The sequence below is a fragment of the Falco biarmicus genome, chromosome Z, assembly GCF_023638135.1.
Source record: "Falco biarmicus isolate bFalBia1 chromosome Z, bFalBia1.pri, whole genome shotgun sequence".
In the NCBI taxonomy this organism is placed as follows: domain Eukaryota; kingdom Metazoa; phylum Chordata; class Aves; order Falconiformes; family Falconidae; genus Falco; species Falco biarmicus.
The window spans coordinates 33,252,654-33,274,545 of record NC_079311.1 but is presented as its reverse complement, the minus strand read 5'-3'; the positions used below and the strand labels follow the sequence as shown (position 1 = coordinate 33,274,545).

Genomic DNA, 21,892 nt, shown 5'->3' with positions numbered 1-21,892 from the left:
TGTAACTCCTTCTTCGATGCCAGTGTAGTTTGTGGCAGACAAGAGGCCTGTATCCTCCCTTCTCATGGACATGGAGATGCTGCCAGGAGAAGGACTGAGGCACTTTTCCAGCTCCATGCTGGAGGTTTGAGGGGTACAGAGCAAGCCGGAGGAAGCTGCTGAGAGGCTGGAGAGCCTGAGTGCACAGCTTTGCTTGGGTGGGGGCCAAGGGGCTTACTGACCTGTGTATTGCAGTGAGGCTAGGTAAATAAAAACTTCCAGGGCCTGAGGACGGCTTGCCCTGAGTGTAACTCTTTTGTTAAGATTGGAGGTGAGGGACAGCATTCTTTCTTTCCTTCATGGCCTCTGGCCAGAGAGTTATGAAGTAATACCATCCTCTCTTTCCTTCTGTTTCACAGCTTGTTTTTGGACACTCGATGGTGCATTTCTTTCCCTTCTCGAGTGTCATTATCTAGTGAAGGAAAAACATAACTTCCTAAAACGGGTCCCCTTGCCACTAAGATTTGCACTGAATTGCTGTTGTCTACAGCTCTACAACTGTGGGTGAAAGATTTGTTAATCAGGGACTGACATTATCTACAGTTAAAATTTAGAGGGGGCACTGCCAGTGTATGCAGTCAAATTCCCATCTCCACTGACCTGATGGAGCTACTCAAATACATGTTCTCTATGTAAAAAGTTGAAGCTTTTGTAGTAATGAGCGCAGTGTAGGAGTCCTTATTCAGGCAAAAGTTGCACAGCATTTCATGAGGACTGATTGAGTAAGGATCTTAAACAGTTGAATTTTGCTCTGTACTGGAACTGATGTGAAATGACATTTGGCTGGCCATGAGGAAATATTGGGAATTGACCATTTTGGCTTACATCTCAAGGGCTAAGTTGGTGAAGTTCACATCCTGGTTGGTCTGTTTTACACCAGTGGAGATTTGTCCATCGGTACCTAAACTGAGGTTAGATAAAACCACATTGCATCCTTTCATTTGGCTTTCTTTGAATTTGATCATATTCTATGTCTACTAGGCTTCACTTCTCTTTTGTGATGAATTTTTGCTTTCTTGTTCTGTGCACTGGGATGTTGCTAGCATGAACATCAATTGTGGGAGATGAAGTGCAGAATTTTTAAAGCATGGGCTTTATTCACCTTGGATTTTTACATTCCCCATAGCTATCCATCCAATCATAATGCTTGCACAGAAACCCTGACTCTTGCAGGCCAGACATTATTGCAAATGTAATTTTGCTTATTTTTAATGTTAAGTGTTTGTGAGAAACTATGCTTGTGGCAATGGGCTCTCTTCTTAAAATAACAGCAGTCATTTGGCAACTAACCCTTATGAGAGATGGCTTTTAAATCACCTTTCTGAAACACAAGGTATGTTATATTAAGAAACATTACCTATAACTGCTTAAATCATGGCTTGCTCATATTCTCTCCATTTGGAACAATTAAACAGCAACAACTTGTTACCTGTTTTTCTGTACATAGAAGGATGAGAAGAAAAGTGAGTGTAGCAGCTTGCAGTAAACAGCATGATGTAGTCACTTGTACTCACTGGACTGTAAACCAGGCTGGAGTGACTAACTCCTATGTTAGGAAATGTAAATTGAAGCTAGGATGCTCAGTGAGAGCTTATGTTGCTATAAAATAACAGCACTGCAATTATTTCTTAATAAAATTTAGGAAGCTCCTTCCAGGAAGACCTTAGGAAAGCTGTCACCATCCTCTGACTCAGATATTGCAAATCAAGGGAGAGTAAAACAAGACAGAGCAAATGCTTGAAATGCAGATTAACCTTCAATGTGCATCCCAAGATACAATAGTGAGGGATCTTGAAGCTATGGTTGTGCGACAAAACTGTCAAGTAATGGAAAAGAGGTGATAAAAGCTCTTTGAAAAGTGATTTTCTGAATAGAAGTATTACTAATCTGCTATCTTCCCTGCTTCCTGAACTTAATCCAAACTAGGTCATCTAGGGCTAAAAAGAGCTTGGATTTCCAGATGGAATATCTCAACAGCTTACTGCAAAATGTGTATTAAACTATGGCTTGCTTTATTGCTGAAATCTGTCTTAGACCTTTTCAGTTTATACCAAGGCATTTTTTGATGTGTTTGCTTAAGTCCACAGTCTTCTATAGTATCCTGATGTTAGGAGCCATCGATCTTGCAGGTGTAACAATAGTGTGTTTTGCCTTGCAGAAGTTACAAGAACAAAGAAACAACGTCCTCAGCAAGAACAGCGTGTTTTCCTCTTTTCAGTTCCAGCCCTTCATTCCACTACATAATGCCTTTTCTATGAATAGCAATTTACATGTCCACTGACCTCTCAGTAACTGGTGTGGCTGCAGTTCCTTTGCAGCTCTGGTAGCTCTTCCCTTGCACCCAGCCTTGGACGCCAGTGTGGGCTGCTTGTTCGTACTTGCAAACGGATGTTGTAGTGAGAGAATAGCTTGAAGGGGAAGTATATAATTTGAAAAAGAAGAAAGGATCAGGTCTAATCTTAAAGTGCCTGTCATGGGGACTGTGTATTGGGTGTAACTAGCAGGCTTTCCATAGCAGGGGGCTGCAAGGGAGGAGGCCATGAGCTCGTTTGTGCCAGTCATAGCTGCTTTCAGCCAACTTCAAAAGGATTGAAAACAACCCACTCATACCAAAACCTTAACTAATAAGAGCAGCGCATAGCACCTCTGCTGAAACATATTTAAGAAAAAGCAGCAGCCTCTAGAGCAGGAGACATTGGAGGAGATATGAGGAGATCTGTGAGGAGATGGAGGAGGAAGAAGTGGAGAAAACACATGGAAGGGAGAGACAGAATCTTGGAGGAGGTACTCCATGTCAGAGCAGGGACACCCTGGAGGGAACTGTGGCCCATAGAGGATCCATGATGGAGCAGGGGTATCCCTGGAGGGACTGTGGCCCATGGAGGACCCAATGTGAAGCGAGGAACAGTAAGGGGCAAGGAGCAGCAGAGGAAAATGAGTAAGAAGCAAGAAACAGCAGAAAGAAACCATTACATGCTGACCCCAACTTTCCACATTGCCCAGTACCTTTCTGAAGGAATTGGAAGGGACTGAGCATAACACCTATCGAAAGTAAGGGATGTTGAGACGAGGAGGAGTGCTGAACTGGGGCTGAGCTTGGGGAGGGAGGATAAAAGGTCTTTCCCGAAGTTTGTGTCTTCTTACACCCCCCAACCCCCACCCCACCCCCAGTATCTGAATCAGTAGTTGGAATTCTGTGTTAATTGGCAATAAATTAAATTAAGCAGGATTCCCTGACGGAGACTGCTTTGCCTGCAAAGATCTGTCACATCTTCTACAGGACACAAAAGCCAATATAATGTTTGCTGTGGATGTGAGACTTGGGAGGTACAAATGCCTCTGAGAAATCTGTAGGAGCCACATGTGCTCATCCACATGGAAAACTCAAGCCACCCAAATATAAGTATAGCTAGTGTTATTCTTAGAAACTAGTGCCAGTGTGGCTATTGACTTTGTTCGTACAGCCTTGCCATCAGATGTAACTGTGTCCCTTTCCCATGTCATCCCTCCTGTAAAATTTGTCAGCGTTTGTCTCTCAATGACCTGATGCCACTGTCATTCAACCAGGAGAATGCACAAGTGGAGAAATGCTGTCCAGTGGTGCACAAAGATATCCCACCATCCTACAGGTATTTTAACAGAGCAATCTAAATTAAACGGTCCATTTGCTTCTCAGGAACAGCTGTATGCTAGCTGTTTTATAGGAAAATGTCAAAATGCTTGAAACAGTTGGCACCGATACCTATTTCCAGAACTTAAAAGTCCAGCCTTCTGATGATAATGAAAAAGCCTACACTTTCCTTAGAGGAACCTGTTTTAAGGAGACATCAGTAGCAGGGCAATTTTCCGTTCTTTGGTATTGATGTAGCACTGTTTCCACTGATGTCAGGTCACTAGCTCTTTTAAAAACCCTCTCCAGTATACCTCCCTCTCTTTCAAAGTCTTTACTATGTGGGATGAGCCATAACACTCTGCTGATAGTAAACTAAATGTACTCTTTCTCCCTGTGTTCTGAGTAAACATACTGAAATTATTTCTTTTAGAATTTAAAATTACAGTCCAGTAAATGTTTGGATGTGTAAAGAAAGCTCTAGTATATGGTGAAAAACACACAGCTGCATTTATACATTAAAGGCCCAATTTTTATTTCAGTTTTACAACCAGCTGCAAGTACAAACAAAGTAAATCTGATTAAGTCAGTGAAGTTGTGCAGCAGCTACACTGGGGAAAGCAAAATCAGAACCAGGAACCTTTTTGTTTTGTCCAGCCCTGAGCATCTCTGTGAGATGGTGACTTGAGGGAAGGAGCTTGGGTCGCTACCGGAATGAACGCATCAGCTTTTATTTAGTGTAGAAGGGTCTGCGTTATTTATTTGAGTATTTGCTGCTATCTACAAGACTCCAGTTTATAGTATTACGTCAGATTACAATCAGTCCAAGCTCTTTGCTTTCAGGTATTCGTATTTCTATGCCACTTGAAGAAATACAATGGTGGTAGGCTAAGCACCAAAACACAAGACAGAAGATGAAAGATACAGCTGCCTCAGTAACTGCGTATCATCCAGATTGCTCATAATAAGGCAAAGCATTAACTGCATGAATGAAAACATGAACCGTTTCACTGCAGAAGAGCAATGGCAGTGCAGTATGTCTGTAGAGGGAACCATAATTTAGAGTTGCCTGCCTTTGTGCATTGCTTGTTTTCATTCATAGGGCATTTTATGCATTGAAAATGCAGTGCTACATTTTCACAGATTGCACTGTGGTGCTTTTAAGTGCCTCTGCCATGTAACAGGCAAAAATTAGGAAGGGGTTGTGTGGTGGGTGATGTTTCCAGGGGAGGAGCCCATCTGGGAGGATGAGGAACTGTGACACGCTCAGCCACCTGAGAATTTAGTAATTGTTAAGATTAACAACACAGGCCATTTCTCAGGTGGCTAAAACATGCCATCATCATTTATGGATTTTGTGTTTGGAGCAAGTCAAGTTGGGCACCATGAACCTTTAAAACTAAACGTTATTTTGCTTTTTAAAGTGTGTGAATGGTTGCCAGTTTCTCCAAGAACTGACACAACCGAATTAATTCTTAAATATGGGTAAGTATCAAAGCGTTGGCTTTCGCAGTTCCCTGCCTCTTTGTGACGGTGACACTGAGGACAGATTCTGGGCCCGTCGAGGTTGGCTGTCACTGACTCCGGCCAGGCCGGTGCCCTCGGTGCGCTCCGCGGCCGGACAGCTGAGGATGTGCCGCTGCCCTGGTGGCACCGGCCGGGCTTTGGTTCGGGGAGCGGGGCAGGCGCAGGCTACGGGCGGCGGCAGCACCGTGACCTGGCCCCTCACTCCCTGCCCAGGCCCTCGGGCAGGGCCGCCCCTGGCAGCCGGAGGAGCCGGGTGCGCGGGGCTGGGATGCTCGTCGGGCACCGGGAGCGCGGCGCTGTGCAGGGAGCGGGGCGGCCACGCGTGTCCCGCCGTGCGGGCCCCGCCGCAGACGCACGGCTCCGCAGCTTGTTTTCGGCTGCAGTGTGCACGCCCAGATACACATCGCGGCGTGCCCGCCCCTCCGAAGAGCAGCCGCTGCGGAGGGAGAACGAACGAAAAAAGGGGGGCGGGGGGTAGAGAAGGAGCGAGGAAAAAGAAAGGACAGAGGGAAAAGAAAACACAAAAGGGAGACAGGGCACCAGAGAAAAGGGGAAGGGGAAAAGCGGCTGCTGGGCGGCCCCGGCCGTGGAAGGGGCGGGCGCCTCCGCCGCGGGCAGCTCCGCGCCGCCCTATAAGAGCCGCTGCGGGGCTCGGGCGGTCGGCAGTGGCAGCTGGGACAGCGGCGGGAGCGGAGCGGGGAGCCCGGAGCAGCGGCGCGGCGGGGCTCGGCTCGGCTCGGCTCCCCGCGGGACCGACGGCGGCCGCCGGCCGGGGAGGTAGGCGGCGGGGGGACGCGCCGCGGGCGTCTGTCGGGGAGGGTTCCCCGTTCCGCCCGGAGCGGGCGGTGTAATGCGAGAGTCAAAGCCCAGATGGGTGGGTTTGGGTTGCTTTTGTTCTGTTCTTCGGCGCGGTGCCGCTTGCTGTGCCCAGCGTGTCCGGAGCGTGGCTCAGAGGGTGGCTTACGGGGTAGCGGGGGACCGGGCAGGGGCTAATAGCGGGTTGTTTTGTGTTTGGTGGGTTTATTTTTTTTTTTCGTGTGTGTGCTTATCTTTTTTCTAATTACTTTGTTCTAGCTTGTCCTGAGCGAGGCGACTCTGACTTGGCAGCGCTTGCGTAGGGTGGCTCACCTGACCGCCGCCTCTTCCCGTCCTGGTGGGTGCTAGAAGATAACGGGAGGGTTCTCATCCCCTTCGCTCCTACTTGAATCCTAAAGTCGCGGGGGGGGGGGGGGGGGGGGGGGGAGGGCGGGCCTTGGGGTGAGAGGGAGTGTAAAAATAAAAGATCGATCCGGCTGCTTTTGTGATGGGCGGGATGTTCAGTTGCGTGCAACAAATCCTGCTTCTGCGTGCCAGAGTGTTGTTAAGCCTGGACTGCTACATTACAGCCGATCATCAGCCTGCTGCAAAATACTGCCGCTTAGTTCTGGAGGTACATGACTGCCCAGATGTTTGAAATGTATCAGGGAGGATACCCCAGTTATAAATTAAAAGTTAATATTAAATAGTATTTTTGCCTGTTTTAAACATCAACCAGGAGTAGTCGTCCCTGCCCCAGTCCCCTCCCCCCCTTTCTCCCAGCTGTTGGCCTTGGTGATTCTAAGGCTGTACAAAAAACTTGCTTGGCTTGGATCAAAGTTAATCTTTAGTGTGTTGGAATAGACCTTACTGAAGCCAGAGGGATGTAAACCTGTGTTTGCATACTTGTAAATGTGCTAAGTTGAACCCTAAATATGAGTTGGACTTCCTCAGAAAGTATTGGTATGGATTATTAGCATGTTCATTCTGGAAGTGTCTTTGAAAATGAGCTGGTGCTTGTGCTGCAGAGAACAGCCATGTCTTGGGGATGTTCCATCAACAACAGATGGCCAAGCTTGCTGTTGAAAGGCTTTTGTAATGGAGCAGTCTCGCTCAATTTTGAAACAGTGTCATGGTCATAAAGGTTCAGTGCAAATGCTTTTTGTGCTTGGCCCTTGTGGCACAGATTGCCTCCCTAAGAAGTGGGAATGGCAATGAGTGCCGAGACTTCCCTGTAACACAGATCAGTGTGTGATTGTGTGGTGCCCCTGGCATTAAGCTGTTAAGGCTGTTTAGCTAAATGGGTGCATACCTGGGACTCTGCAGTGTGTTGCCAATGCAACAGATACAGATGCTGTTGGTGGGTCTTCACAACACATAATTCAAATTTCAATTTTAATTTAAGTAAGGCTGGTGTAAAACTGTATCTGGTATGGCGTGGACAAGTAAGGGCGGGAGTATTGATTTGAAGATTCAGTCAGCAATATTCAGGCAAGCGGAGGTTATCTTTATTCGGCAGCGCTGGGTGCATGGGGGATCGCTCCACCAAAGTCATGCACACCGAGGGGACTTTTCAGTCCCCCCTTTATACAAGCTACTCATACCTATTCATTAGTTTTCCAAGAAATTGTTTACATATTCATTACAATTCTGAAAATTCATTTACATCTTGTGCCTGAGCAATGTCCTTGAGGATTTGTCTCTACACAGACTCTGTTCCTTAGCGGCCATGTTTGAAGTCTCCAACTTCGCCAGGCTGCATGTACGACTAAGACAAAATGTCCCTTCTAAAGATAACCAACCAAAGGATTTAGCAGTCTGTGCATCCATCATGTGGCAATAAGGGTCCTTGGACATCTCCCGACTTTTAACTAAACATAGTTGCGTCATCCTTTAGATAAGTGGTACAGCATTCGCTATTCAGTATGATAGCTTTACTCATGACACAGAGCATCTTGTTTCTCATGTAATCTTGTAAACTTGGTCAGGCTGATTACGGTAAGAGTTAAAAGAAGAATTGTCAACTCTTAACAAAGTACATAAAAGTTTGGTAGCATGTTACACAAGAGCTATATGGCAGTATTTAAGTTGAACCTGTTAAGCTGAAAATGCCTAGCTTTAAAAAATAACAAAAATTGATGCTTTTTTTAATGCTTATTGTAGGTGTTCTGAAGAGATACCTGCTGGTCTCTGGGTTGCAAGAGATCACGGTTGCTGGCATTTGAGGTTAGAGTGTAATAATCAAGCAGCTAGCCCCAACCATTCACACTTTTCCCTGGTAAAAGTTGGTGCTGAAGTGCACTTAGCCATACAATATTTATGTGAAACAAACACTTTGGGTGCAACTATATGTAATATTTTGGCATTTGCAGTAGTTGTGGTAATCTTGTGGATATTAATTACAAATTTCCTCTGAATACAGCTGCATAGCAGTACAAGCAGGTATGTTGAAAGCTTCTTAATGGTCTCTTCACCCAGTAAGAATGAGGCATGTTTATAGATCAGTTTGCCACAGGCAGCTGCTGGCAAACCTTTTTTGTAATGCTAAATCTGTTTTCAAAAACAAGTGTTGCTCAATGCTATTGGTGTGAGTAGAGACTTGGTCGGGCACCAAATTTGACGTCTGCCATCGTGGTGTAGATAAGAGTGGCTCTTGGTGAAATGCTGCACTACAGAAGATTAAATGCTGTTGAGTTTTAAAAAGGTCAGTGAAATTATTTTGGCCTTTGCTCCAGGAGTAGCCTTTTCTCTAGCATGCCTTGCGCTGAACTTCCCTGCTGGTTGTGCTAGGGTAAAACAGTCTGCTGTGATTCAAGAAGAAGCCTTAGTGACAAGGAAAGCAGCTGTGGACCTTCTATGCAGATTCTGGGCTGGAGCATTCTCATGCGTTAATTAAGTGTAATACACTTCAGAAATACAGTTCAGAAAGCAAGTCTCCCGTTGTCTCCAGCTCTGCCAGCCTGTTGCCTTACCGGTGAGTTCACCTGTCAGAGTTAGACCCACAGAGCAGGAGGAGGATCTGTACTGCACTCATCCATCTGTGGCCAGACATGATCTGCTCTGCTAGTGTTTATTACATGTGTTGCACCATGCAGACATATTTCTTAGGGTGTGGTTTCTTCAGAACTTTAATCCAGAATAATTGAAGGTTGCTGGTAATGGACCTGCTTCACTTTCCCCTGGCTGCCCCTTTTCTATCCCCATCTGTTTCATCCTCCATGCTGGCACTGGGGTTCACCAACCCACGGTGAGTAATTGAGAACAAACTTTCTTCTCTTTGCTTGGTGATTTTTTTATATTTATTTTTTTTTTAGCAGCCTCTGCTCAGCGTCATCTCCTGGCTTTGTGAATGCTGGTGCTAGCACAAAGGTGATGACAGGAGCAGAGCAGGAAGGGAACCAAACTACCACTTTATTTAGGTAACCCTGGAGCAAGCACCCTTGGTGTTTATATAGGTCTCCTAGGATGGGCAATACACCAAATGCTGAAATAAGTCCAGAGGCCATGGCTGACCAAACACCAGGTGTTTCTGTTAGGCTGGTTATTCTTGATGACTTCTGCTGTGACTGGGGCTAGAGTCAGGACCTACAGTTCAGTAAAACATGTTTTACACATATAACTTCTTTTCCTTGTTCATCTGAGGCAGCTAGGGACTCTACCCACTTTCTCTGGGTCTCACATGGTACAAAGTTGCTCTCTCTGAGGTCTCAGTTTTATGCCAGCTGAGGATTTGAATCCTGAATGGCCTGAAAGTTTTCTGCGTAGTGAATGAGAATGCATTTCTGCAGTTACTAAGAGTATAGATTGAAAATACCATGGTAAGACTTTGCTTTAGTGTTTAAAAGACGATTACCACAAAGAAGTGAGAGTATTTCGTATTCTGTAGCTACATGTCTTGCATTTCCCTTGGTCGTAAAAAAATATACAGAGCAACTCAGAAGAATTGTGGTGAATAGAACTCCTGACTGGAGTACCCTTTCTCTATTATTTTGGTCTTTTCTTTATTTATTTTTTTATATTATGTATTATAATACTATATCTATTTTGGGTATTTCTTTAAGATAGGTGGCAGCAAAGCTAGTCTTGTCTTTTTTAACATTTGTCACTGGGGGGGAAAGCATGTGAGCTTGTCTCAAGGACTGAGATGGAGTAGGATGGAAAACTGTTGATGTAGCTTCCCTGACACAGCAGGTTAATGCTGTAGGGAAAATGGGAACATTCAGATCTTTATTCATTGGGTTATTAGTGAAAAAAGTTGGTCATAGATAGTAAGAATGCACATTGGTTTGAGTAGTATAAATACCCACATACAAGCTGACCTTTTTCCTCTTCTGTTATTTTCTGGAGGAGTGTTGCTTAGCAGAGCTCTTGTCTAATGCAATGAGATCTGTTCATGTTGTGCTAACTTTGTTAGGGAACAATTGCTATTAGACAGAAAAAGGACATCAAAAGAGCCTTTCAAGACTGTTCTGGTTTCGGCTAGATAGCAAGGTCATTCTCTGGGAACAAACAAACAGTCAGAGCCTCTGAACACACAGTTCAGAGATCATTCTGGAGGTCTGATTTCCTTTTTAGCAAATAGCAGGCAGGGGTGTGTGGAAGATAGTGGTGGCCAAAACCTGTTACCACCCTACTTGCTTGGCTCCCTGAAACACCCTGCAGTTTTACAAGCCTATTGCCAAGTGAATGGTTGTTACTGGGAACAGGCAAGCAAATCATGCAAGTAATAGTTATTAGTTTTCTTGGCTGTTGGCTTAAATTTGCCTTTTACTAAGCTATGTAGAAGGTCTCCACACAGAGCAGTGGCAGTGGTGTAGGTAACAAGAGCAGGACTAGGGACCAGGAGAACCTGATTCCCAGGACCTGTGCCCATCTTGTGATGACTTGCCCATTTCCTTTTACCTGCTTTCACCATCATTGATAACAATGACATGACAAAAGTTTATACTCTTCATGGTGGAAGTGAAAGTGCATTCATTTCTCACCTGCAGCAAGTAACACATCTTTTTGAAGACTATAGGCTGTGTTGCTCCTGTCAGCAACCTGGGTTTAAGTCCCAGGTTTTCAGGTGTAGCGTCTGCTTTTCCAGGTGAATTTCTGTGCCTTCAAAAGAAAGGCAAATTATCACACGATGTTCTCTTGTCCAAGTGCTGTATTCATAGGGACTGTATTGATAGTCTAGGGATCTGTTGGGGTTTTTTGTTCTTCCCTATTGTAATTTTGCTCCCATAATAATAATTGGGCTATGGCTACTCATAAAAGCAGAGTTAGGACCAAATTTGAATGGATTAAAAAAAAAAGTTCTCCTCCAAACAATAAAGCATCACCAACCTTTTCTGAGTGCAGATGTATGGACAATTCCATTCTAGTACCAGTGCTGGAGTCAAAGTTCAACATCTCCTCCCCTAAATGAAATGCTGCTATTCAATAAACTGAACTGATCTTGCATTTGTATTTTTGTTCTACCTATAGGCAATGTGCTTTTTATCTGATTTCCTTGTTTTAAAATGTTTTACCTATTTTAGTTATTCTTTGCCCTATTAAATCAGAGGAGCAGTTCTTACTGCTTTGTTTCCCAGCTCTTTCAAACCTCTATTTAAATATTCACCCTAAAGTAAGCAATAGGAATTTTTCTACAATCTTTGGAGAGATCTGGACTTGATTCCTTCTATCAGACTGATACCACCACTTGTACACCATCTGTTTTCAGATTTTATCAGATATTATTTTTCCCCAGGTAATTTTTGTGTTCTCTTGATTGCCATATCTTCCATAGCTTTTTTCCCAATTCTTGTGACATGCTTTTACTGTTCCATACTGATAAATCTATCTTCCCAGTTGTGTTTATGTATAAAACCAGACATAGTTGCAATCAACTAGATTGTCTGTGGGAGTATGCTTTGACTCCAGTGGAACTTTGATCAGCATCATAAAGGATATCTTAAGGTCAACAGAAAAAAGTACGTTTTGGATACTATAGCCATTAAAAATTTGCAAAACTTCTGTTTACATGCATCTCTTGCAAGCTTATTGCTTTTCCTTTTAGCATTTCATGCCACTTCTGGGCTTATCTGAAGTGGCTTCTGTTCAGAGTCATTTGGTTGAAATAGGGTAGACCAAAGCTCTTCACCTCAGTGCTTGGTCCCTTGAAACTATTGGAGCAAATCAATGGAGCTCTGTCCTGAATGGTTCTGCATCATGAGATGTAGCTTACAACATGAACAAATGCTGTCATCCTTCTCTCAGATCCGTCTGTGCATGATGTCAAAATAGGTGTACGCTAGTTTGCTTTGCATGTGTGTTAACTGTCATACTGACTTTAAGGACTGAGACTGAGCGGTGGGGTGTGAGTTGTACTGGTGGAACTAAAGAATTATGATGTGTCTGGAACAACTGTTTTCCTAGTGGATCAGGGGAAATGGGGAAGATTGTCACATACTTTCGGGCAGTGCTCCAAGCTAGCTGCCCTGTGCCACACCTGCCACAGCAGGCATGTGGGCTCCCTTCTTATCGTCTGTGCCAATTATTTTCATGTTCTTTTGTGAATAACTTTAGAGATAAGTGATGTTGAACTCTGTATTGGTTGCCAAGATTGATCAGAAATTCATGCCTCTTCAAAGCTGACACTCACTGCTTTCAAAACAACTTGGACGTCTGTTTATCGCTTTAGTGAGTTACTGGCTTCCAACTCTGTACAGTTAGGTGGTAGCCATGTGGGAGCTGAGGTCTTTTTGTGGCCCTGTCTGTTGCAGGCTTTAAAGGATCAAACTCTGCTGAAGCTGACAATGGCTGCTAAATAATGCCTTTGCCAGTTTATTGCTTTTTTTTTTACAGTGTCATTTCCTTTCATTGTGCTAGAGGCTTTTTCTTGGCTGATGTTTTTATGCATAGTTCAGGGATATTTTTTTCATCTGTTGTTACTTATACCTATGCCACAGATTTCAGTGCAGTTGTGTAGCTACCAGGCTTAACAGACAGCTTATTCCTTATGCCAGTGAATCTCAAAGGCACCACTAGGATGTTTTCTGCTCTGCTACTGGACACACACACTGGTTTATGGCATGAGGGTCCCAAATGGCAAAGATGAAGAGGGAAATAACAGTAAAGTTTCTTCTGATGTTACAGAGCAGGCATATACCTCAAATGGGAGTTTAATCTTGTACTGGGAACAGTTTGTGTCCTTTTTTCTCCCAAGATGAAGAGCAAGTTACAAAAAAAAAGATAAGACACTCCTTTCCAATAAAACCCTTAACGAAAGTGTTGGCAAAGCTGCAAGGCTTGGTAACATTGCTCAGTAGTAGATACAAGCATGCCAGTGAAGCTCCAGGCACTTTGCATTAGGATTTTGGAGCATTTCTCAGCATTAGACTTCATTAAACCAGATTGATGGCTGCTTTGTCTAAAGTGTTCCAGTGACCAGGATGTGCTGTGGAAGGGGTGGTGGTCAAAAGAGTTTTGTCCTGACACCCTCTGAGCTCATGGATTTATTTTCTGAAAAATTGGTGAGGCTGATTACATTTTTGGGGAAGCCCTGTCTTCCTTCTCCCCCTTGATGTTGCTGCCAAGCAGAAAAGTACCTTCTGCAATATGAAATGCTTCACCCTTTTTCCTAGTTGCAAAGATAATGTTCTTAAACAGGATGTGTCATCAGCTGGAAAAAGTGACTGAGGCTGTATAACATAGCTCTTTGCAGACTGTGTACTGATGAGGCTGTAGTTGCTCAGAGATCAGAGGTTAATGGCATGAATTGAGCTCAAATGTAGCAATTATTATTTTAGCAGGATGTTCTATTATTTCTAGATTCCACCTGAGAAGAGCTCATTCTGAGAGCAAAAAAATATTAATCTGCTAATATGGACTATGGATTTTTGCACATTGGCTGTGATAAAGTGAATCAGCTTTTGTATTTGTTTTTGCTAAATAATGGGCTAGATCTTGGCTTTTTTTTGTGTGGGCAAAGTAGGGGATATTCAGTGTGGTGTTGAAAGTTGAAATGCTCCATGTATTTCACAACCTTCCAGTGGAAGCAGTTTTTTTTGTGAAATAGATGACTGCATTTCATCTTGAGTGTTGTACTTGACATTTAAGCAATTCCTCTTGCCGAAGTGCATGCCACAGTCTCTTCCAAATGCTTTTGTTTGGGTCAGTCCAGCTGTGGTGCATGCAAGCTGGAAGTCTTCAGCTGCATTGGAGCTGCCTGTATTTTCACCAATGAGCCTTTTGAGCATCCTAGAAGTAAATGAGAACCAGCTGTTGTCATTCTGATAGGCAGATATTGCTGCCCTGTGACCTGGGACAGGTTTTCAAAACAGCTTGGCATGTTGTATCACAAGGGAAGCTTATAAAACACCAGGGATTTCTGAAAATGTGGCATTGTGTAATGAGGAGGCACTGAGGACTTTGGAAAAGGTAGTCCAATTTGTATTGTGGAGTAGTTAGTAAGCTAGTGCTTGACTCTTTGGGAAACTGTCCCCTAAGGTTTATTTCTGATTGGTAGGGATGAGCCCACCTGTGGCTCAGAAATTTATCTTGAGTGTGGCTTTGACAGAAGAGGGAGGACTGATACTCTGAAGAGTTTAAGGCCAGGGATTTCAGTGTTCATTGTTAACTCTGGGTCAGGCCTTTCAAAATGATCATCTGCTGAGCTGTTTGTCATAAAGCATTCAGAAAGGCTCAGCACATAATGTACAGACTTTTGAAAAATCTATTTGTCCAGCCCTAGTGCCGAGACTGAATACCTTTAGAACACCCTTGCTGTTTTTTTGTAAATAACTGGGAAGCCAGATTTATGCCCGTAACATGACATTAGTTCCAGCTCTTGCCCAGAGCAAGATCCAGGCTCCCTCCTCTATGCAGGACCTTGTGTGGCAAGCAGAACCGAGTCTTGGGCTCGGGTTATGTCACTAGTGGTTTTACTAGCAGCAGTTAAAGCAGGTTGGGAATAGGAACAGGTATTCTATTTTTCCTTTGCTAAAAGGAGGAGCCCTTTTCTATTGGTTGTCTCCAGTCTTCTGTGAGGTTGGACCCCCTTAGATAACACAGGAATGTCCTTTATTCAGCATTCTGTAGCTGTGTGCCTGCTGCCTTGAGGATCCTGTGGATGATGAGGTGCTAGGGGTGTCTGTTTTGTCTGTGCCAGAGGCGGTAAGGTCACCAGAGGGATTCCACGAGACTGTTTTGTCAGCTTCCTGATGTTTTGGCACTATCATTTAATATTTTTACAAAACTTTACATGCTCCTCAAGGAGGCAAAATGAGTTAAACTGCAGTATTGTGAAGGTGGATCTCAGTGTGTCTGTCATACAAATCACTGTTACTTAGAGGGCAGATGGATGGCCACATTGAAAGCAATGCACTAGTTGCTTTCAAGTATTAGTAAGCACTGGAGAACAAGGCCAGATCCTGCTTACTACCTAACCTAAGGTCAAGTAGTCAGTGTGTGTGTGATGTAAACTAATAGAGGATCTTGCCAAGAGTTGCCACCCAAATACTGTTGTCTGTGGTCCTAATGAAGTTCTTGCCTGCTGACCCAGAATGTCTCCCATCACATTTTTAGCCGCAAGGGGTTGGTGTAAACCTTGTGATGTGACTTGGGTGATTTTGAAGAAGAAAGAACTTCTCACTGAACAACTTTCTAGATGGAACAGGAAACTTGGTGTCTTGTATTCATTTTGCAAATGGGAGAGAAGTGTCCTCTATGGGGAGGTTATGAAAGATCTGCTCTTAGTGTCCATGTGGCTTCACTGATAACGATCCTGTGTCCCAGGCAGCAAGTTGTAGGTTCAAAGCTCACACTTCCACTGCTGATCCTGCATTGCTTGTGATTCCTACAGAGTCTAGCAGTGCTTAAACCAGGAGACAGACGTGTGGGATCTGGTCGTTATATTCTCATCTCTGCTTTTGCTTTGCTTGTGGCCTTGGGTGAGTTCCTTGAACTCTGTGCTGCTGATGCTTTCGATGGCACTTTTTTGTAACATAGTTCAGGCTTTTTGGGTTAACAGTAATGCTCTTTCAAAGTAATCTTGTATTCCCATAAAATCATTACTGTTTGGGTGGCAGCTTTCCCTCCTTCCTAGAGCTCCAGTAGATATATTAAGTTTTTGGACTTCTTGAAAGTTTTAGAAATGGGAATGTCAGATTTTCTCCTGTGGGTTTTGCTAACTTTCTGTGAATTGTTTTGGTCACAGAATGGACACTATTTCTGATTCTTTATGCACTGGCTGTTTCTGCTGTGAATATTATCTCCAATTAGATCTCTAGCAGCAGGATAAAATACTGCTTTCATTTGTCCACAGCTGCTTTTGATCTAGTCTAATCACAACAGGATTGAGATTAATGCTGTTTTTCCTCCTCCTTTAGTCTCGTTTGAAGTTGCATAGATGCCAGGTGCTTTTCATTTTGGGGGAGTTGTGGATGTTATGGTCAAGATGTTCTTCAAATACTTGTGCCTTGAGAGCTTCTTGTGGCCTTGCTGAGTCATAGGTTGTACAAAGTGGATGTAGTTGTAGAAGAGTAAATCTCTTGGTTCCATCTTCTATGCTAAAGGTGAAATCCTGGTGCTCTGCAGAGAAGTGGTCAAGATGCTAGACCTTGATTTAGGAGAGGTGGATTTAATTCTGGAGTCCAGGCTTGATCTGTACCTTGTTTATCCAAATGCCCATCCAGGCCACTAGTTCTCTGATGGTTTTGCTTATTTGAGTTAAAATGTGAGTTCATGAGGCAGGCAATTCTGTCCTGCCATGGTGTTCGCAGCCCTCGTGGGGACCTCCTCTCAACTGGTGGCATATAGAACACTGGGGGACTTTGACCTTGGCTCTGGGCTTTGCAGAGCAGTATCTCATGATATTGCTTGCTCCGCAAAATGCAGCCTGACACTGCCTAAAGGAAATGAAATGTGAGGACACGTTAGCCTTAAAGAGGACTATTTCTGCTGAAGGCTGGCCTTTGTGGTTTAGTTGCCCCTTTTCTTCAAAAGTGGATCTCATTTAGCTTGATATATACATAGGCAAAAGCTACTGGAGTTAAGCGGGTGTATGGCTCTTAGTCTGAGGCAGAAAGTGAGAGGTGCTATATACCATGTCTGCTCATGGGACACAAACAGCATTGGCTCTAGTAGCTCAAAACTGTGCTGTGTCCAGCACATGCCTTTTCCCCTTATAAGGGCATCACCTCTAGATGTTAAATTGGTGCTCTCCATAGTAGAAGAATGGCTGCAGAAGCGTGGCCTTAGAATCTCTGAAGTTCGGCACAATCCAGGCCTGGTATTAGAACAGGCCTGTAATCAGAATTGTACTGAAGCTGCTGTGCTGAAGTTAACAAGAAAGGTGGCCTGGAGCTGTTCTTGAATCCGGAGACCAAGTCATTATGTTGTGCCAACAGGCCGTGGGTGTAACAAGCTACAGCTGCTGGGAAAGCAGGTGCAGGGCCAAGAAAGATGGGGACTGGTATGGGAAAATAGGGAGTAACAAACTACAAGGCTGAAGCACAGCAACACAAATTAACTACATGGATAGAATGCTTATTTTAGTCATGATAATTAGGGGTGTGAGTACCACGCGCGCTTAGAGGCTAATCAATTATATTTTTGCTTTACGAATATGCATGTGTATCTATCCGGTATAAGTAGTGTTAGAAACTAATAAAGTTGAGCAAGATGCATAACTCGTATTGAGCGACTTCTTGACTCCGGCGAACCCTTCTCCCCAACACTCCATGGCTGCTTTCTCTGTGCAGAGTTGCCAGTTGTAGCTTTTGTGATGTGGAAAATCTGACCGAGACAACAGGACTGCTAACTGATTATGGAGGCCACTGAACCTTCATCCACTAGGAAAAGCTTTTAGCTCTGCGGACCAGGGCTATGTTTAACTCATTGCTGGAGATGTAGTGGGTCTACAGCAGGGGTCCTCAATCTGGCCCCCGGTATTTGCAGACCCCCCCACCCCCCCTGCCGGCGGCTGGGGGGGGGAACCAAGCAGCCGCAGATGGCTGCCTGCCACTGCATCCGCGCCGGCCCCCTGGTTAAAAAGTGTGAGGACCCCTGGTCTACAGCCTCTTGCAGAATCCTGAAATGTTCCAGTCTCATGAGGTTTGATAAGTTTGCTTTGTTCCCTGTCTAAATAGTGGTTTCTTCTCTAGGGGAAAGGTTTTTCGCCCCCAAAAGAAAGCAAACAGCTGCATTGTTTGCAGAAAGCTGCTTTTGAAGGCTGTTTTATGTTTACTTAGTACGGATACCAGGCATGGGGGTGGGGAATTGATTCTCTGCCACTTGAGCTTTTTTCCTCTTTAAATCTACAGCTGTAAAAATACATTGCTTTGTATTCAAAATGGATTGGGGCTGGAGAGTCTTGGCATACCAGTTGATGGACTTCTTAGCAGCCGTTCTACTTGCAAGTCCTGGGTATTGCTGATCTAGAAAGAAAGACTTGGTCAAAGTATGTGTTTCACTGTCCATTTTTTGAGAGGTTGCCCTGTAGCCTGATGTCATCTTCATAGTAACTGTCTGAACTGTACACTGAGATAGAATTGCAGGTCTGGAGGCAGCGCAGGGTTTCTGCAGCAGGGGGGAAGGTCACACACAGGGAATCTTCTGCAAAGGCAGAGCATGGGACAAGTGTGTGGACCCTGTGCTTTGATTGTGCTGCTGGTGGGTGTTGTGGCTGCAGGTCTGGGTGAGCAGAGAAAGTCCTGACCTGGTGTTAGAACTTTGCTGAGATCAAGGCAGGAACCCCAGGCTGGATCATAAGGTACATGCAGATTGCTGTGTACCTCCTGTCTATCCTCCAATGTCCACTGATGCTGCAGGCTTAAATTCTTTTGTGATTGTAAGGGTAAGCTCTTCCCTAGGACGAGACTAGGGGAAGCTCTACCAGAAGATCTGGGGAAGTGTTCAGATGTCTCTTACTTGGTCACTTCTGGGTGTTTTTTGCCAGGGATTGGGAAAACTTGAGACACCTGACAAATAGCCTGTTAAATGTGCACAAGTCTGAGTAGCATGTTGATAGAGCATGCAGGGACACCCTGTGTACTGGACTCCCACCGTTTATTTGCTGGCTTAATACAAAATGGCTTCTTAACCAAGCAGCCAAGACTAAGTAAGGATTGACTGAACGCTTGCTGCTGCGTCTGCATATTGCATGAGGCATATGCCTGGATTCAGGACATTATTCCAAACACATTACTTGTCTCAGTTATCAGACAGCCCCTTCTGATGGTATCTGTTTATTTGTGGTAAAGTGGCAGATCTGAGTTTACACCTGAGTTACCAGAAGCTGCCAGGTGTACCCTGAAGCTGTAGGGAATTTGTCTCCCCTGGTGCGCTCTGCGTAGTGTAAGTTTTGCTGTTGTGTTGTATATATTGGTGAAGAGGTAGAAAAATGCTGAAGCAGAGCTAGACAAAAACAGATTTCTGGGTAATGAAGTGAAATAAGCCTGATGCCTCTAGCCCTAAGATTGCTGTGTATTGGTATCTGCCTCTACTGGAAACCTTGCTGTGGTCACACAATTAAAAGACGGGATGTGAAAACTGGACATCTTAAAGACCTCTCAACAGCTAAGTTGTGCTATTGGTTGTAGTTGGAGGAATTCTTCGCACTTTCATGGAAAGTGCTTTATAAAAACTAGAGATTGCACTCTAAAAGAGTTCGTCCTTTTAGACCAGTGTTGGCAGGTGAAAATCTCCATTCTCTTCAGCAGAGCAGACTTATGCTGTGATGATGAATTCACGCAGCTTTTCTTATTCCAGACAGAAACAGTATTGCTGCTTTAGACAGTTCCAGGCAAATGTCAGGAGTGATCACTGATACATACTGATGGCTCAAAATTCTACTTAGGTGAGACACAAAAGCCTGCATTGGAGACTAGGGGTGTCTGTGCGTTTTGGCACTGCAGTGCTAAATTTCAAGTTGGATTTCCTAGCTACACTGAACTTTACCAGACTAGTCTGAAGTGGAGATACAGATGATCTTCAGCTCCAACTGAGCTGTGAGTGTTGGGGTTACCAGTTTTCTGCATCTGACTTAGAATTCTTGCCTGCTGTCAGCTGGAAGAACATCTGGAAGGGGGCTAAGCCATCTTCCTCTGAGAATCTTTGGTTGCAGCATGTTTTCTGATGCACTAGTAATTCAAGTGGACCTAGTTTACTTGCATCAGCAGTGAACCCAATCTGTCAGCCTCTGTGGATCAAAATCGAACAGCTCTAGGCATCAACAAACCTGTATTACCCAGTCTGTAGCAGATACTGGGGCAGAGTACGCCTTTGAAGCTGTCACCCCAGTGTGGCTGGAAGAGCTGGGCATCTTTCACGTTTGGGTTTTGTGCTGTTGGTGATTAGTCTGTTAGGCCCTGTCCCCTCGTTTAATGTAGTGACTTGGCTGGCAGCGCCTACATCTGGGCCAGGTTTTCCAGTCTTCAGGCACAGTCCTTACAAATCAGTATTTTGTTTCTTCATTTGAAATAAAACTTGTGTCCAGGCAAACTGGCCTTATTTGAAGGCCAAAACACTTGCTTTGCTCACAGTGAAGTTCAGCTGAACTCCAGAAAGCTGGAGTCCAAGCAGACAGCCACTGCTGAATCTGCATGGCTGCATAGGCTTCTGCAGATGAGCTGAGATGTGTAAATAATCCAGTATTGCCTAACTACACGTTGCTAGTGCGATGTGGACCCTACAACCTCTACAAGGCAGTATTTCTGTGTTCTGGATCATGTGAACTGACTGCAATTGTGAGGGACCAGTGTCTGGATTTTTAGTAATGTGGATTAAACCAGCTACTCTGTGACTAGCTCAAACATCCCACAGACTGCTTCAGACTTTATTCTGCCTCTGTGCAGGGTATTAAGGCACAGGAGTTGGGTGTATTTCCATTGATGAGGACAGCAAAGGTCTCTCGCTCTCCCTGGGATCCTTCCTGCACTCTTCCTGTGGCACACTGTTCTCATGGGCTTTGCTATTTAGCTGTTTAGCTGTAATCACTGGAAAGTGTTGGAAAGTAGTTTGTTGCAGAGAGTTGGCAACGTTATAGAGGGGGGAAATATGGAGTGGGTACTCTGAACAGGTTTCTGAAGATAAAATCTGTTGTGTAACTCCCAGTGATGTAGAAGGTTGTGCAGTCTGTTCCTGTCCTCTGCTTCTGCATGCCAAATCTGTCCACTGGCTGCAGGATTGGACTGGGGCAGAAAGGCTTTGTGTTTTGTGGCACATTGGAGAGCACAGCAAAGCAAATGGAGGTCTATGACCCACAGACAAGTATCCTTGTGAAAAAACACTTGAAAAGAGCAATTCTCCTGGTGTTCTGTGAATGATTTTTTCACCAAGTTAGTGGTCATGGGGTACCTTCAAACTCGGTAAGTGGTGATCCAGGTCGCTTGGTAGGGCATATAAAAGCATTGTTGCCAAATCCCCTGAATCCTGAACAGAAACAGCTCAGTGGAGGGGGTATAAAGGAGGGTTGATAACAATCAATCCCTACTTAATTTAATCTCTGGGTTACATGTTAATTGCAGCTTCAAATGTGTAATACTGAAATGGAGGGGAAGTGCTGCAAAGCCCCCTGTATCCAAGCCTGTAAGCAAAGGTGTGATTTGGGTCCATGAGCATGTGTGCACAGTCCTCAACAGCCAGTTTGACTGTAGAGACTGTCCACAAAGGGCAGGTTTTCTTCCTGCTGTGAATGTGCTACTAGCCTGTCAAGTGCATCACTCTGTGTCTGGGAATTCACTGTCTATCACCAGGTGTGCATGCAGATGAAATGTGTTCATGTCAGGGTGCTGCAACCAGCAGGAAGCACTGGGCAGGGGAGGAAAGGAAGGCTCTCCTGTCACATCAGTTGGGCATCCCTCCATGAAGGCGCATCTGTAGAGGTCATGTCAGTGAATTACATGAGTACCTAGTAGAAGTTAATGAGCTCATGCTGCCTGTATACTCATG

At 44.5% G+C, this 21,892-nt stretch overlaps 1 protein-coding gene across 3 annotated transcripts in view; it reads left to right on the top strand.

Moving 5' to 3' along the window:
- The first annotated feature begins 5,795 nt into the window (after positions 1 to 5,795).
- ABCA1 (ATP binding cassette subfamily A member 1) overlaps positions 5,796 to 21,892 on the top strand; it is a 97,335-nt gene continuing 81,238 nt past the window's right edge. For 2 of the 3 annotated variants that reach the window (XM_056324297.1, XM_056324294.1), the window contains exons 1-2: positions 5,796 to 5,953; positions 6,251 to 6,329. The gene's annotated coding sequence lies outside the window, so the exon portion shown is untranslated. Of the gene's footprint in view, positions 5,954 to 6,250; positions 6,330 to 15,799; positions 15,892 to 21,892 lie in introns of those variants that run through there. The other variant, XM_056324296.1, reaches the window with a different exon arrangement.